At 37.6% G+C, this 16,562-nt stretch overlaps 1 long non-coding RNA gene across 13 annotated transcripts in view; it reads right to left on the reverse strand.

The window, feature by feature from the left end:
* Nucleotides 1-16,562, reverse strand: part of LOC103552449 (uncharacterized) — a 176,255-nt gene that overhangs the window by 63,804 nt on the left and 95,889 nt on the right. For 5 of the 13 annotated variants that reach the window (XR_011538943.1, XR_011538941.1, XR_011538942.1 and 2 more), the window contains 4 exons: nucleotides 10,136-10,677; nucleotides 3,917-4,021; nucleotides 1,871-2,111; nucleotides 517-636 (listed from right to left, as the gene is read on the reverse strand). This is a non-coding gene — a long non-coding RNA (uncharacterized lncRNA). Of the gene's footprint in view, nucleotides 1-516; nucleotides 637-1,870; nucleotides 2,112-3,916; nucleotides 4,022-10,072; nucleotides 10,678-16,562 lie in introns of all 13 variants that reach the window. The other 8 variants (XR_011538946.1, XR_011538937.1, XR_011538940.1 and 5 more) reach the window with 3 other exon arrangements.

The following is a 16,562-nucleotide window of genomic DNA, read 5'->3' on the forward strand; positions in this document are numbered from 1 at the left end:
TCACAGATGCCTTTTAGAATCAGAATCTGATGAAATGTCCAGACTTTCCCAGAAAAAAAATGCATATTCAAACAAAATTTTGTATATAATTTCTCTGCAAGCTTGTCCTTTGACATCAAAGTTTAAAAACCTTTGAAGTAAAAGTTGGGACCACCTTGAAGAATACATGCATGCAGTAAGGATCTCTGCGTAATTATGTTTATTATTGCAAGACTGAGCCACAATTTGGATTCCTAGCAGCCAAGGGGAAATAGAAAGCCTAATTATGATGACTTTCATCAAGAAAAGGAAACATAGCTCTCAAGGAAAACAAAGCTTTGCCAGCAGCGAATTATAAATAATTTCCCCTGAGACTGTTTTACTTTACTTTGGAAACTATGCATAATCTCAAATGCAATAGTAAATTTCATCTAATTTCTTATTTTGGCCACTTAAGAAAATAAGAGGACATAAGATTACTAGGACACAGGCAGCCTGTTGGGTGTCACATTTATAGAGAACACGCATTCAACTCACCTCTTGTTAATCACTTCTATCCTTGGATTATGTTCCGTACAATTTAATCATCACTCAAAGTTAGGCTTTTTATAGGTGCAATTCAGATATCAGCCTTCTGGAAATCTCTGGTACATTCAACTTTAAGGAAGATAGGAAAAGAAGAAACAACATATGTATAAGAGTCCTCAAAGAAGAAAATCAAAGCATTAAATGAGAGAGATATTTAAAAAAAATCTATAATTAAAAACAAACGTTCCTAAAATTAGGACTATATATCTGAAAATACACGTTGTGCAGGTGCACTATGTACCACTGAGAAAAGTCTAATGAGATTACTGACTGTTAAAGAAAGTGAGTCAATTCTTTTGACATCTGGACAAAAAGTCTAAGTCACATAGAACTGAAAGAAAAACAAACTGTCGAGAACTTTCAATAGCAACATTTTATCCCTTATGGGGTAAACTGAAAAATATAATCTGAGCCAAGTATTTTATACTCAGATAAACTGTTTTTTAAGTGTAAAGTCAAACTCTTTTCATTATCCCCTGAGTCATCTCTGAGGTATCTACTAGAAAATAACCTTAAAACAATTAAAATGACTAGAGATATATCAATTTAAGGACTGTTGGTGAGTATTAGCATATAGTTAATTGTAGGACTATGCATAAATGTAGCACGATGAATAATTGTAGCACTATGAAAAGCACCATCATTTCTTCCCTTATTCTTCCCACAAGGGAAGAAATATAGTATGTAATAGTTATACGTACCAATCCTAATGTTGACTTCTCCCCGAAAGGTACACAGTGAGTAGGATGTAGGAATAGGGATAGAAGGTAGACATCTTTGAATACGTCTTGTTTTATAGCATTGACTTTGAAACCACGTAGGAATTTTATATAACAAAAAATTTAATCCCCCAAAATTGAAATTAAAATGAGATAAATGAATCTAAATGAGTAACTAGTTGCTGGTATAACCATACAGAAACTAATCCAACTAAATAGTTTTTGATGATAGATCCCTAATAATATATGCCCTAAGGACAAAAAATGCTGGAAAAGACTTTAAACAATTTTCAGTAATCACATTATGGGTGGTAGTGATGGTTTTGTAATTCAAAAAGTGTTGCGTATATAAAATATAATTCTGCAATATTATAATCCTATTATCCAGTGTCCTTCATAAGCAAGATTCTTGGCAAGAGAGAAGGGAAAAACACACGTGAGAAAGAAGAGATTAAGTGAAGACCTTTTAGTCCCGAATTTGAAGTATCAATATAAACTGATATTTTCTGCTTGAAAAAACGACTTTCTAATTTTTTCAACTCAAAACTCCTAGAAATACTGATGCACCCAGTAGCAATGAGTACCTCCAGCACCCAGAATTTGCTGTTGAAATCCAGTTTCCTTCTGAAAATAGTCAGAGCTCCTTGGAGAACGAGCTAATTCCAGGTCTGGGATAGGAAATATACAAAATCTTCTTGGAAACTCTCATCACATCAGATCCCAAGGAAGCTATACAAGATCACAAGCTTTGTGTTAAAGACTTAGCAATCAACTTGCAGAGACTGTCAAAGGTGAGGCAACTTGAAGATCAATGAGGAAAAAAACCTTCAAAAGATTGAAACACATCAAATAAATTTCAATCTGTGAGTTCACAATGATATTTAAAAAAATAATTGTTCAGTCATTAGATAACATTAGAGAACCAATGATTACTTTGAAAACTCACAAACAAAGAACCACTGGGTCATCAGATAGTAGATAAGAGTAAGATTTTCTTTATTGTGGTATTTCAGCCAACAAATAAAAAAGGAATGATAGAATAGGAACATCATCCTTTTGTAACCCAAAATGAATCACCATTAGGCATTGAGCATTGATTATGCTAATATCAAAAAGAGAAAGATAACCAGATATTAGATTCTTCTGATGGAGGAACAAAGCACCTCCTAATGAGGAGACTTTTCAGAAAATCAAATCTGAATCCGGTCAGTTCTCCAGATCCCATTACTAATTTACAGAAAATCTAGAGGAAAGAGGAACGTGTTAAACTACTATGGGGATATAACCAGCAAAATCCTAACAATCTTGACAAACCATCAGGTTTCTTCAGCAAATAAATTGTAAAGAGGAAAAGAAAAGATGAGGGGAAATCAGTAGGCAAAAAGAAATGTAAAAGGAACATATTAACCAATCATTACATGTAGGCCTTGTTTGGATCCTGATTCAAACTAGAAAAACTTATGACATTAAAGATATAATTGGAAATTTGAACACTGACTGAATATTTGATAACATTCAGAATTAATCATTTTTAAGATACAATTATGATATTGTGGTTACGTAACAAGAAGAGAGTCCTTTTCTTTTAGAGTTACATAATGAAATGTTTATTCAGAAAATAAAATGTCTGGAATTTGCTACAAAACAATTTGAGAAGGTGGATGTGGGTAAGGGTATATATGAAATCATTTTGTTGGAGCTGGATAATGGCACATGGGGAGTTTACGATATTATTCTATTTTTTTTAATTTTCAAAAATAAAATATTTAAAATAAAAACATGCATTCAGTAGCTTTGCTGCATGGTATTGTCCTGCCCTGATGACACTTGAAACATCTGCAAATTTCTCTATTAGGAGATATTTCTTGCCCACTGTGTCTGAGAGAAGCAGCCCGTGTCACCTATGAGACCAGCAAGGGTTAATGCCTATGAGACCAGCAAGGGTTAACGAGAGCGAGCAGCTGATACATCTGGGGAGCATGAGCTATATTAAGGACAAGCCAGCATGAAAAGGTAACCGGAAGAAGCAGCTGAGCATTCTCTGGTCAAGCCTTGAGGTCATCTGGATTAAGGGACTGTGGGTTACAGTCTAGCAAGGGACATGTATCATTTCAGCGCTTTGTTTCAAAACCTAGCACAAGAGTTCCTTTGGTTTGGAATGGGATCAAAACTGAGTAGAAAACTTCTTTCTTCTCAATAAGCAAGTTTAAATGTTTTGTATCACAACACCTTTCAGGAAAGAATACACGAGATTCACATTTACAGCAACAAAAATTTAACGTCTTTTGGATTTTTCTATGTTGCAAAAATTTCCATTAGCCATATATATGTGAATATGATGATAAACACTTCTTTTCATTGTCGTATCAGTGAGCAAACACCTACAGCATTTATTATGTGGTGGCCTTGTGCAAAGCATAAGAAATACTACAGAGGCATAGTAAAACTATAAGGATATTATAGTTTCATGGAAAGTGGGTTTTGAATCAAACAAAAATTGTCTAAAATCTTGACTCTGTCATTTCTTGGTTCCCTCATCTGTAAAACAGGATTTTAGTGTACTTTCAATATGTGGGTTAATTGTCATTTTCACACTTGCTTTCTTATGATCAGCAACTTCTGCTACTTACCTTTGAGTCAAGGCATCTTTGAGTCTTAGTCATCTTTCTCCTTATGTAAACACCACGACCAGGTGCTATCCTAGCCTACCAGCTCAATCTCTCCTGAAGGAAAACCTGAAACAAGTCCATAGTTACAGATTAATTTTTCTCTTATGGTAAAACAATGTTTATTAAAAGTTAGAGGCTGTTTGTAGAACAGTGTGTCATAAAGCCTCAAGTACTAGTTTTAATCTTCTAATGCCCTCATAACTTAACTAACACGAAGAGGGATACAAAGTTAAGTGTAGTGGATTATGCTATTAGAGAAAAGACAGCTCTGCCTTAGTCCTAACGGACACAGAATACTGAATATGGCACACTTCAGCCATTCATAGTTTGGCGAGGGCCTCTTTTTCTGATCTCTATCTTTCAGTTAAAAACAGCAGTAAATAATTAAAATGCATAAACCATTTTGATGCAATCTTAATGCACACAACCTCATGCCGTACTTACAACCAGCCATATCTAGAACGTAAATTTCATTCAGACTACAAGATAAAATGAGCCCATTTCATTTACGGTAAAAGCTAAAGTCAGCTATGGTTTTCCATCAACCCATCCAGCATTTAATGTAGGACAGAAGTTTTCAAAGCAAGAGAGCTGGCAGGTAAGGCAACAGTTAGAAAGGCCACGAAGCCACTCCAAACACTGTGGACCCACTTTCATTCCCACTAGTCATTTCATTGACTAGAGGCTGGGACACTGGGAAATACGGTACTTTTTATTGTATTCAGCATATTTATTACATAATCAATCCAAGGCCCTTCCGGAAAACTTAGGACCAGTAAAGCAAAAAAAAAAAAAACAAAAGTTGTCTAAAACCCCATCATTCAGAGATAATCACCATTATTACGCATTTATGTATCTCTATCTGGATTTTGTATGAACACATGAATAAATATATTTTTACAAAATTTGACCAACCACGTATGTTCTGTAATTTATTTTTTTCACTTCTGTGACTATTTTCAATGAGATTTAGTACAAATCTACATTAGGAACTGTGATAATACAGTATTTGGTTATACGAAGGACTCATGTGCTTAACCAATTTTCTGGTTGTTTTTTTCTTTTTTAAATACGTGTTTTGAATATATATCTTGATACTAAGGAAATATGATGTGTCAGAATTCCCAGGAGTGGTATCTTAGCATGCTTTAAATTCTCCTTTCTAACCTCCCAGCCCATGCTCCTTAATAGCAACACTTAATTCACTTTCCATGGCAGACTTTTCTATGTTAGCAACACAGCATATTAATGGGAAAAGGCTACAGAAGTTGGATGGAAATAGGTACTTTTTCTGTACACAACCCCTCTTGAATAGGTTTTCTGTCAAAGGAGAAAAAATTTTCTCAGATATCTGGTGTGGCCATTGGTGACTGAGCCAGAGAAAACACAAGAACGTTGAGAGGAGATGCGTGTGGTCTGGGACTGTGACCCCGCAGGGGCGTCTGGAACGATCTCTGCGTTTGAGAATCAATCCATTTGACCAGATATTTCCAAAAGCTTTTGAGCAGCCAAAAGTTTAATTCCCATATAGCTTAGTTCTTTACAAAGCCAATGCTACGATACTCTCTAGCCATTTTAAATTTTACATGTGAAATTTGATTGATCAAATATTGCAATGGATCTTTTGAGCAATACGCATCTTTGGTTCTTCTTCGTAAGCTTCTAACTTTCTATTTCTACTCTACCAAAGTCAGTCATTTCCCATGAAGAAAACCAGAATAAAATGTTCTGTTGCAATTTCAGAATCAGGTTACATTTCTGGTTTCAATGATTATGCATAAGAAATACATTTTTAGGGACTGAAGCTCTGTAATTTTTAGTGACTAACTATAAAGAAAATATTTACAAAGAAAAGTTTTAGTCAGTGTCTATGTCGCTTATACACACTGATGTCTCCCAGAGTCCATTCTCTGCATGTTCTTATTTTACGATACACTATTGGCACGACCTACCTCAAGCACCTAACTGACCAGCATTCCACATACAAGAGGACTCAGCTCGTGGCCAAAGTTAGAATGAGACCAACGTTCCAAATGGACCACTCACATGTGCTTCTCTGCTCGCACTTGGATTTGTCTGCATTTGATGGAAGATAAGCAGTGACAACCCTGGCAAGTTGGAGGTGGAGTAAGAATCCCAGAGGATAGAAAAATATTAGGAAGCAGGAAGATCAGGACAGTGACAGAAATGCAGAAACACACACAAACAAGGTTGATGCCAATGTAGGTGCAGTCAAGATTTGGTACCAGAACAGCTGCCTGGATAAATAGGATCCTTTATAGAAGAATGCTTCCCCCAGGTCAGCCCTGTCTTGTTATATCACACCTACACTCAGGGACAGTTTGACCAACTATTTGTTGACCATTTGTTAGTTATGCTAAAATTGATTTACGTATGTTCCATTTGTTAGTTATGTTAAAATTGGTTACATATGTCCCTCTGACAATTACTGTTGGGTCATAGCAGGAAAGAGGAAAGCATAACTAAAACAAATAAAAAAAACAAAACAAAAAATAAGTACTCCTGCAAAGGTCAGGCTCCTTTTCAATCCTGATTTGGCAGTGCCCTGGTGAGCAGTTGGTGCCATGGTTTGCTTGGCTATGGGACCCTGGGTCTGCAGGGGCATGGCTGGTAGGAGTTCCATCAGAAGGAGGAGTTTCAACACAGGGAGGAGTTTCATCAAGTCAGGTCAGCACCTGAGCAGCCATGCAGCAGAGAGCCCCTGGTCACATTACCGATGACATTGGCCTCACCCCTAGCTTGGTAGGTAAGCAGCAACTTGTGTCAAAGAAAAGATCAGAAAAGATTTAACGTATAATCTAGGTAGGTATTCTTGGAGGAAGGAAGCTGTCTCAGTGCACGCAGTGTCACAGGTCCCTGAGCTGAGGGCCCCAGTATCAAACACATGTTGAATCCATCAGTGTCAGGGACACAGTGGCAGGGAAATCCCAGCTAGCTAAGGGACTGGAAGCTGCAGCCCCTGTAATTTGGTGGGTTAACATCAGCCTAGAATTTTATACTAGCATAGGGAATACCAGTTTTGTAATTGATACACGATACCATGTTGGCCCAAAAGAGGAGCTACTTGAGGGCTGAAAGAGACAAAACAGAAACTAGGTTAAAGCATGGGTGAAGGTATTTGAAACTCACAAATAATCTCGGTGCCGCTCCCAAAATATGTAATGAACTGGAGCACCAGACCCAATCAGGACCTATTTTGCCTCCGCTCAGCCCTTATGCCAATTTTGGATCTGGAAAATCCCCTGGGACCTCCAGGGAGGCAGCCTTATGCCGAGGTGACCACCTGTTGCAATGAAAGGCACAGGCTACACTGGCCCACGTGAAGAAGTGGGGTGGAAGCATGCCCACAGGGGCTTTAGAGAGACCAAAATCAAGGCTGCCACACAGGCTGGGAACAGATCTTGCACTAGCATCACTGTAGCGGGGCAAGTAAGCGCTATTACATAGTAGGAATGGACTGAACACAGCCTGGAGGAAGCCTCTGTTAGGGCAAGCCCTGGGAAGCCAGGCATGTCCCAGCAGGAGGGGTAAAGTGGAGCCCAGTAGTCAACCCGAAATGACAGTGGAGATGGAGGAGTTAAAGAAAGATCCATTTCTGACAATGAAAAAGAGAGGGTAATCCACCATATGACTTCTCCCTTATAATAGTGGTTATATGTCAGTGGGGCTGGTAGAGCCACACAAGGGCATTTTGAAAATTTTAGAAGGCCTTTCATTTTCTCTTTGTCACAGTGATTGGGAAACATCATGGACATTCAGTGAGAGGGGTCAGGGATACAAAGTGTCCTGCAATCAAATAATTGTCCCATAGCCTACACAACTTCCACATTGTCTTGCTGGATATTTACATGGATGAAAAAGTCTACCTAGAACCTAACTTCTTTTATATTAACACAAAATATTTCTGTACAGTTTTAAAGTACACTGAATCTTCCGGTAATAACTAAATTGAGAGAAGATTATATTTGGCTTGATTAGAATGATTCTGTGAGCTGTTCACCATCTCATGAAACCACATCACTGACAGCAATGCTGCTTGTGACAGTTGGGCCACCTACACAGCACACCTGGATTGCCAGAGTCTGTATCTGTCACATTCGTGATGATTCTACACATAGTTACAAACATCTGGATCCTTAATTATGTCTTATGGTGCAGCCATATCTGAGTCATTGCACATTAAAAGTAATTAAGTTCAAAACAAATGTATAGTAGAGAAAATAAAGCCAAAACTTAGTTCTGAAACAAGATTAATAGAATCAATAAACTCCTAGCAGAATTGATGAAAAATAGAGAAAAGGCTCAAACTAACAATATCAGAAATGAAAAAGGAGACATCATTAGAAATCGTGCAGCCGTCCAGAAGGTAATAAGAGACTATTATTTAGAACACTACACCAATTAACTTGACATTTCATTTTAAAAAAGCTCAAATTTCTAGAAAAACTCAAATCACCGAAGTGTCATGTGAAGAAAAAGAAGATTACAGTTCTATATCTATTAAAGAAATTGAATTTGAGATTAAACCCCTTCTCACAATGTGAAATAACATACATTTTAGTCAGGATCTTTCAGAGAAGAGGAGACCCCTCCCAACTTCTGTGATGAGCTGAGCAATTCCTTGACCTCCACAACCCAACGAGGACATTTCCTTCTCTAAAAAGGAAAATTAAAAACTAAGCTCTCACAAACAAACAAACTAAGCTCTCTCTTAAGTGAGGTGAAAATTCTAAACAAAACAATTACAATCACAATCAAGCTCTGTACAAAAGGATAATATATCCCAACCAAGATGGAGATATTCTGAGAAGATAATGTTGAATTGACATTTGATAATCAAGCAATGTAGATTAGCAATGAACAGAAAAAAGGGAGAAAAATAATACGATCACCTCAATAGAGACAGAAAAGGCATTTGATAGAATTCAACACCCATTCATGATAATGACTGACAGTACACTAGGAATGGAAAGATCGTCTTTATCTGATAATGAACATCTCAGAAAAGTACAAATACAAACAGAAAAAGAATCTTATCAAATTTAGAGGTGAAAGATTGAAAACTTTCTTCCTGAGATTGGGAATGAGACATGGATGTCTGCTAGCACCACTTAGTAGATAGGGCAGGCATCACAAACTCAAATGTCTGCAAGGTTCATGGCAATAGAGAGGGGTGGGGTCTATGGAATTTGAGAAAGAATCTTCTGCCAAAAGTCATTCAAATTCAATTACAAAACAAAACCAAACAAAACCAAGACAAAACAAAACAAAAAAATCACTGGGTCAGCCAAACATAATATCTAAAGGCCATATTTAGTCTACAGTCTGCAAACTGGTGAACTTGGTTGGGGTTATTTTGGGCTCAGCTGATAGGATACTAAACTTCACATTGAAGTGAAAACAGTAATCAAGTATATTACTACCTGAAGGAGATCTTGTCTTTTAATAGATGTCAAAGCCTTAAGCTAACGTTTGTGTCATTTGGAGGAGAGAGCTAAAAAGGCAAAGTCACATTATAGTGAAAAAGAATAAACAACACCAGGGATAGAAGATGGAAAAGGAGGCTTCGACTGTGGGCCATGGGGAGTAGTGACATGACAGCAAAGCCACTTGGTTATGAATTATTCCAAGAAATCCCCAGGACACCTCCGCCTGAATTTGTCATATTGTACACGTGTGAAAGGAAGGTGGATGAAAAATGCATTAGGAAGTTGGCTGTTTTCATTTGCTAAAGCCTCCCCTGTGTTTTGCCTAAAAAGTGCTTTGCATATAACAGTCACTGGTGAAGCCTTTGAATTTAATAGCTTTCTCTCCTGGCATCTGCTGTTGCAGATGAATGACTAGGCTGGTCCCCAGTGAATAAGGATGGTCCTCTATGCCCCTAGCCTGGTGTCATCAGTTTGCTCCTGGGCCCAGAGTTGCAAACACAGGAAGGCAGAAGGAAGGCAGGACACTTTGCTGAGGAAGAGCCACCTCTTGAGGGGTCTACTTTGCACATGTGTTAAGAACCAGCTTCACCCAGAATTGCCTTCCTCACTTGTGCAGTGAGAGGTTCATGGAATCTTTGGAGCAGTGACTTTCTGAATGTAAACTGACCTTGGCTTTTGTGTTTCCCTGGAAACTCTTTTCTCAGCTTTGCAAAGGAGATGAGCTCTTTACCTGCGTCCCAGAACAAGGCAGAGACTGCATGCAGGTGGTTTAAAGTCCAAACACAATCCCTCTGGTGCCTTGGCCACTTGGTGTGGATTTCCCAGGTCAGCCAGTTAGACAGCTCCAACGGTTCACCCAGAGTCCCCAAAGGAGATCTTGTCCCTGAAACAAGACCTGTGTCCAGGTAGCCTGACAGAGCTGACCCTCACGGTGGTCAGTCAGGGCTGTCACCCACACACCCAGTGTCAGACCTGGCACTTGGATGTACCCGTTTTTAGAAATGCCAGGGCTTGGGGGAGTTCTTGACTGTGTTTGTATTTATCATCACAACTCTGTTTTAGATCACGTGACTTGGATTCTTCTAGTCATCTTCAGGTTTTCTTCTCCTTCAGATAACTAAGAATACTGGCTGCCACCAAGAGCTTAAGCAGGTGACACCAGGGACAAAGGAAAGAATTAAATTCTATTTCCTACAAACTCCAACTTCCCTTTGGACTCCATCCTTAGAAAGCACCTCCAGTTGTCTCTGATTCATTGACTTTTGCTTCTTCCTGAAAAAGAGAGAGAACAGAAGAGAAAATATTTTTCTTTTATTTTAAGTTGTTTCAAGCACAGCACATGGGAGCACCGCGTTGGTTAGAGATTCTGACACATGGGCTAGTTTTCAGGAGTTTATGACATTCACTATTTTAATGAAGTTGCAGAGAGCTTGCCTGAGGGTCAGACTTCATATGCATGCTCTATTTGCTGAAATGCGACTCAGAACTGCAGCTGGCCTGGGGCTGTTTGCTATGCATGGTGTCATCTGGATCAGACCACACTTGTTGGAATTTGCCTTCAAAGAACAACTTTGGTTAACGCGAAATATGAACTTTTGTTGACAAAATTTAAATTTCTTACATAGGGGTGAATCTAAGCCTAGATCAGGGCGAGAAGAGATAGGTCTGAATTTGGGGAAATTAGATTCATTACGCTGGAATCTTGTGGACAGAGACTCTAATTTACTTGTGAATTAACTTACCCTGTGCCTAAAGAATTAAAGCCTAATTGGTAAGTACTTAGTAAATGGCTGTTGAATGACTTAGTGGTGGGGAAGTTTACTTGTGGAATTAAGGCATCTCATTAAGACTGCTGTGGGGGACAAAAGTAGCCCAAAATATGAGCCAAATAATTATGGGCCACATCTTTAAAATTCACGCATATTAAGTACTTTATTAAATAGAAAAACGGCAACTTGAAAAATACTGCTGGTTTAAAATCACCAGAATTTCCATGGAAAAAAACGTGGTACACCACAGTTTCCAGTGGCCTCTAGCCAGCTGGGAGTGCGAAGACCCAGAAAGGAGGTGGACTTCAGTAGCAAAGACAACCCAAGTGTCTTCTAAGAATAAGGTGGGGATATTGGCAAGACTGGTGATGTCAGAAGCGTGGCAAATATTTTCTAAACAATAGGTGTTTATCACAGCTCCACTTAGTGAATAATTATTTTGCAGTGGAAAAAATGTTCATCAGCAAAGCACTACACTGGGGAACCCCCTTCCACATTTTTTGTCTGTGTGATTTAGGTCAACATGGAGTTGTGACCTATGTAGAATGAAGACTTGAGTTACTTGTGTCCATCTTTACCACCACGTGGGAAAAGTCTTTCAGACAATGAAGATAATGCAGAGAAATTCAGGATGAGAGATGGATACAGATAGTTTTCTGGTCATACTGTGAAAGCATCTGGATCCAGCTATGCCTGAAGCCGATATCTGGATATCAGCTATACCTGAAGTGTTTAGTGGAAAACTCTTTTAAAATATATTTTTGTTCCAGCTTATTTCTCTCTATTGCTTTTCCTCAGTTCTCATCTAGCAAAGTTAAGTTTTCCTTTAAAAAATCATGTCAAAATAATTTTTTATAGTTTACTAATAAACGATCTGTATCTCTATTGGTAGCCTTAATGCTCTACTTTAAAATTATCTACTTTTCCAAGTAGAAAATTATTTGAGACCTTATCATCTCAACATAATTAAAAAAAATCACAAACTAGCTGAATGAAAGCCTGGCCCAGCTCTTTTGAGAAGGCAGAAGAACTGTCTGCAAGAATAGAAAGATTACCTTACATGTAACAATGGAATTTTTCTGAATTAAAAGCAATCACATAGGTCTGAGAAACTTCATTTGCCTTGTAGCCAGCGCCTGTATTTTTAGCACCTCCCACACAGAGAGTCGGGTCAGGGAAACGGAAAGCTCCATTCTCTCATCTTCCTACATCCGCACTTCTAGCATTTATCTAATTTCTAATTGAAAAGTCACCAACCGCCACTCGGGCAGATGAGCGAGAGAGCCCCAGACCTTCCTCCCCAGTGTTATCATTCCAGGCTGCAGAGGTGGGACTCCCGCTGCGACACTTGGACCACAGCCTCTCCTCCCTTTGCTATTTCAGTTTCTTTTGAAGACTTTAATCATCCTTACGTCCTGGTTTATACTCATAGCACTTGGTTACCAGGATTAGGAGCTAGTGGGCTCTATCTACTGCTTGTATCACATTGTCCCTCCTTGTCCCCAAGTTGAAATTAGGGGTTTAGTAGACAAATTCAACTGATATGATTTGCCTATAAAAATTGTCCCCAAAGACACAACAGCTTAAGACTTAAGAAAGTCTTGACTCTTTTAAATCCTTTGCATTTCATTATAAACTTTAGAATCAGCTTGTCAAAAAAACAAAAATCAGAGTTTAGATTACATCATTTCATATTAACACATGTATAAGATTGAGTGTTCCAATCTATTCATATTTATAACACAATTTAGAACTGGGTTTTCTTTAATTTCTCTTAATGTTTGCAGTTTTCTGTATACAGGTCGAGAGCAACTTTAGTTAGATTTATTCCTGGGTATATGATATTATGATGCCATCACAAAAGCATTTGTTAAATTTCATTTCCTAACACATTCTGATATATGGAAGTGAACTGATTTTTATATACTGATTTCATATACAGCAATCTTGCAAAACTCTCTTTAAGACTCACGATTTATCTGTGAATTATTTTGTTTTCTTCATAGATAATCATATCTGCATATAGTAGAAGTTGACTTTTATTTTTCCATTTTCAAACATTATACTTTTCATGACTTTTTTGTGGCCTTACTGCATTTACTATGAACTTGAGCAACTGTTGAATAAAAGTGATAACATCCTTGCCCTGTTCCCAATTTCAAAGGGAATAAATTTCATTATTTCATCACGAAGTATATTGGCTGAAGTTTTGTTTTTTTTGGTAGATATTCATTATTAGATTATTGAATGTCTGGTCTAACTGGATTTGCTAAGAGTATTTGTTTTTTAAAAAAATCATAAATGAATGTTGAATTTCATTATTTCTGCATCTGTCGAGGTTATCATGATTCTGTCCTTCAGTTCCTTAATGTGGTGTATTAGTAGGAGTCAGATACCACTGAAGTGCTGAGGGCAAAAAAAAAAAAAAAAGTTCTGTGAAAGGCAGGGGCTCAATTTTGTCAGGGAGATGCCACATTGTTTATACTAACACCAGTTATAATAAGTGTATGTGAGTCAGAGCATGATTATAGGTACTTTTTTTTTTTTGAGGAAGATTAGCCCTGAGCTAACATCTGCCACCAATCCTCCTCTTTTTGCTGAGGAAGACTGGCCGTGAGCTAACATTTATGCCCATCTTCCTCTACTTTATATGTGGGATGCCTGCCACAGCATGGCTTGACAAGTGGTATGTAGGTCTGCACCTGGGATCTGAACCGGTGAACCCCGGGCCACAGAAGCGGAGCCTGAGAACTTAACTGCTGTGCCACCGGGCCAGCCTCTACAGGTACTTTTCAAACACAAAAGACCTGGATATAGGTATTGAGAGGAAGAGTAACAAAAGTAAAAACAATGGTATTTTAAAATATATTATGAGAGCTTTAGTACTATTGCAAGTCATTAAGTACTGACTACATGCATTATCTGACTTATCCTCAAAGCAACCCTATCATTTCCACTTACAAGAGAGGAAAGTGAAGCTCATGGTGGTTGAATAACTTGCCCAATGTGGGAACTATTAAGTGCTGATGATGGAATCCCAACTGGCTTTAAACCCAAACTCAAGTTTCTTTTGGAGGAGGCAGCGTAATATAGTGTGTGAGGATTTATACAGGCTTTAGTTTTGACAAACAATGTTTTTAAGTGATATTCTTATAGATGTAAATAATAGACAAGAAGAAATTGTGCTGTGAACCATTTTATAGAGATTGTGCATGTGAAGAATTATAACGCCTGAAATTCTTTCCTTCTGGATACTCTCATAAGTTTCTCTAAATGAAAGAACTTAATTGTGTGCCTTTGGGACCGTGGGCTGTCAAAGGGTTGAATGCTTGCATATCTTGTGGGAAAATAAATTCTTCAGTTCCCCTCTCTCCTTCCTACATGAAAACTCTGAAGTTCTCATAATATTCCCTAAAATAGTGTCTGTCACTTTGACACTGCTAGCTGCTCTCATACTTTGATGATAACATCACATTCTTCTATTTTTCTTCTGCACTTCTGTTCCTTCTGACTTCTTTGTGGGCTGCTCCACCCATCTCTTAAATGTTAATGTTCACATTCACTTTCTGGAAAGCTCATATCTTGGGATCTCATATCTTATCTACCTAGTAGCTCCAGCAAGAAAATAAAAGTGATGAGTCATTCATACATCATTAATACTTCAATATAAATATATAATATATATAAATATATATAATATCAGTATTATTATTTTTCTTTTGCCAATTGGGCTCAAGTTTTTTAAAGACATTTTTCATCAAGACTTTATATTTTTAGAGCAGTTTTAGGTTCACAGCAAAATTGAGTAGAAGGTCCAGAGACTCCCATATACTCTTAGCCCCCACACATGCATAGCCTCTCCCATTGTCAACATCCCCCACCAGAGTGGAACATTTGTTACAACTGATGACCCTACCTTGACACATCATAATCGTGCAGAGTCCATAGTTCACATGAAGGTGTCACTCTTGGTGTTTTACATTCTATGGGTTTGGACAAATGCAAAATGACACGTATCCATCACTATGGTATCATACAGAGTATCTTCAGTGCCCTAAAAATCCTCTGTGCTCTGCTTATTCATCCTCCTGCCTCCCAACCTCTGGCCACCTTTGATCTTTTTACTGTCTCCATAGTTTTGCCTTTTCCAGAATGTCATATAGTTGGAACCATATAGTATGTAGCCTTTTCAGATTGACATTTTTCACTTAGTAATATACATTTAAGGGTCCTCTGTGTCTTTTCATGGCTTGATAACTCGTTTCCTTTTAGCATTGAATAATATTCCATTGTCCTGATGTACCACAGTTTATTTATCCATTGACCTACTAAAGAGCATCTTGATTGTTTCCATTTTTTGGCAATTATGAATAAAGCTGCTATAAACATGCATGTGCAGAGTTTTGTGTGGACATAAGTTTTCAACTCCTTTGAGTAAATACCAAGGAGCACGATTGCTGGATCCTCTGGTAAGAATACGTTTAGTTTTGTAAGAAATCACTAAACGGTCTTGCAAAGGGTCTGTACCATTTTGCATTCCCATCATCAATGAATGAGCCTTCCTGTTGCTCCACATCTTCACCAGCACTTGGTGTTGTCTGGGTTTTGGATTTTGGCCATGCTAATAGGTGTGCAGTGGTATCTCATTGTTGTTTTAATTTGCATTTCCCTGATGACATATGATGTGGAGCATCTTTTCACCTGCTTGTTTGCCATCTGTATATCTTCTTTGGTGAGGTGCTATAGATGCCTCTGGCTCATTTTAAAATCAGGTTATTTGTATTCTTTATTGCTGAGTTTTAAGAGTTCTTTGCGTATTTTGAATAATAGTCTTTTATCCGATGTGTCTTTGGTAAATATTTTCTCTCAGTGTGTGGCTGTTCTTCAGCATCATTTTTTATATTCTTCATTATATAGAATTCTAACATTGCAGAAAACATGAAGACAAAAATTACAAACAGAAAAAGTTTCAACACATGAAAAATAATATTATATATATATTTAGGGTTAATTAAATATTATTTAAAACATTAAAACATATCTGGAAATGATGAACAGCAAATTGAGAGGAATGGTTAACACTGAGGAGGAAGACAGAGAAACAGGATCAGTGAGGACTGCATAGGGTTTTAAAATTCAGATTAAACAATCCTTGACTAAAATATGGTAAAACTTTATATCAAGAATGTTGGATTATGTTCTTATCTATTCTTTTCTATGAGTTTGAAATATTTCATAATTTAAAAAGTAAAAAATAGAAATCAGAATGGGTTCTAGTGTTTTTATACCTGTGATGTTGGTGAATCCATTACTTTAATTTCACTTTTTAGGGTTCAATTTTTTATTTATAAGTTTCCTTTTCATTCTGAAATTCTGGGAATGCTTGTA

The sequence above is a fragment of the Equus przewalskii genome, chromosome 4 (genome assembly GCF_037783145.1).
Source record: "Equus przewalskii isolate Varuska chromosome 4, EquPr2, whole genome shotgun sequence".
Lineage (NCBI taxonomy): Eukaryota > Metazoa > Chordata > Mammalia > Perissodactyla > Equidae > Equus > Equus przewalskii.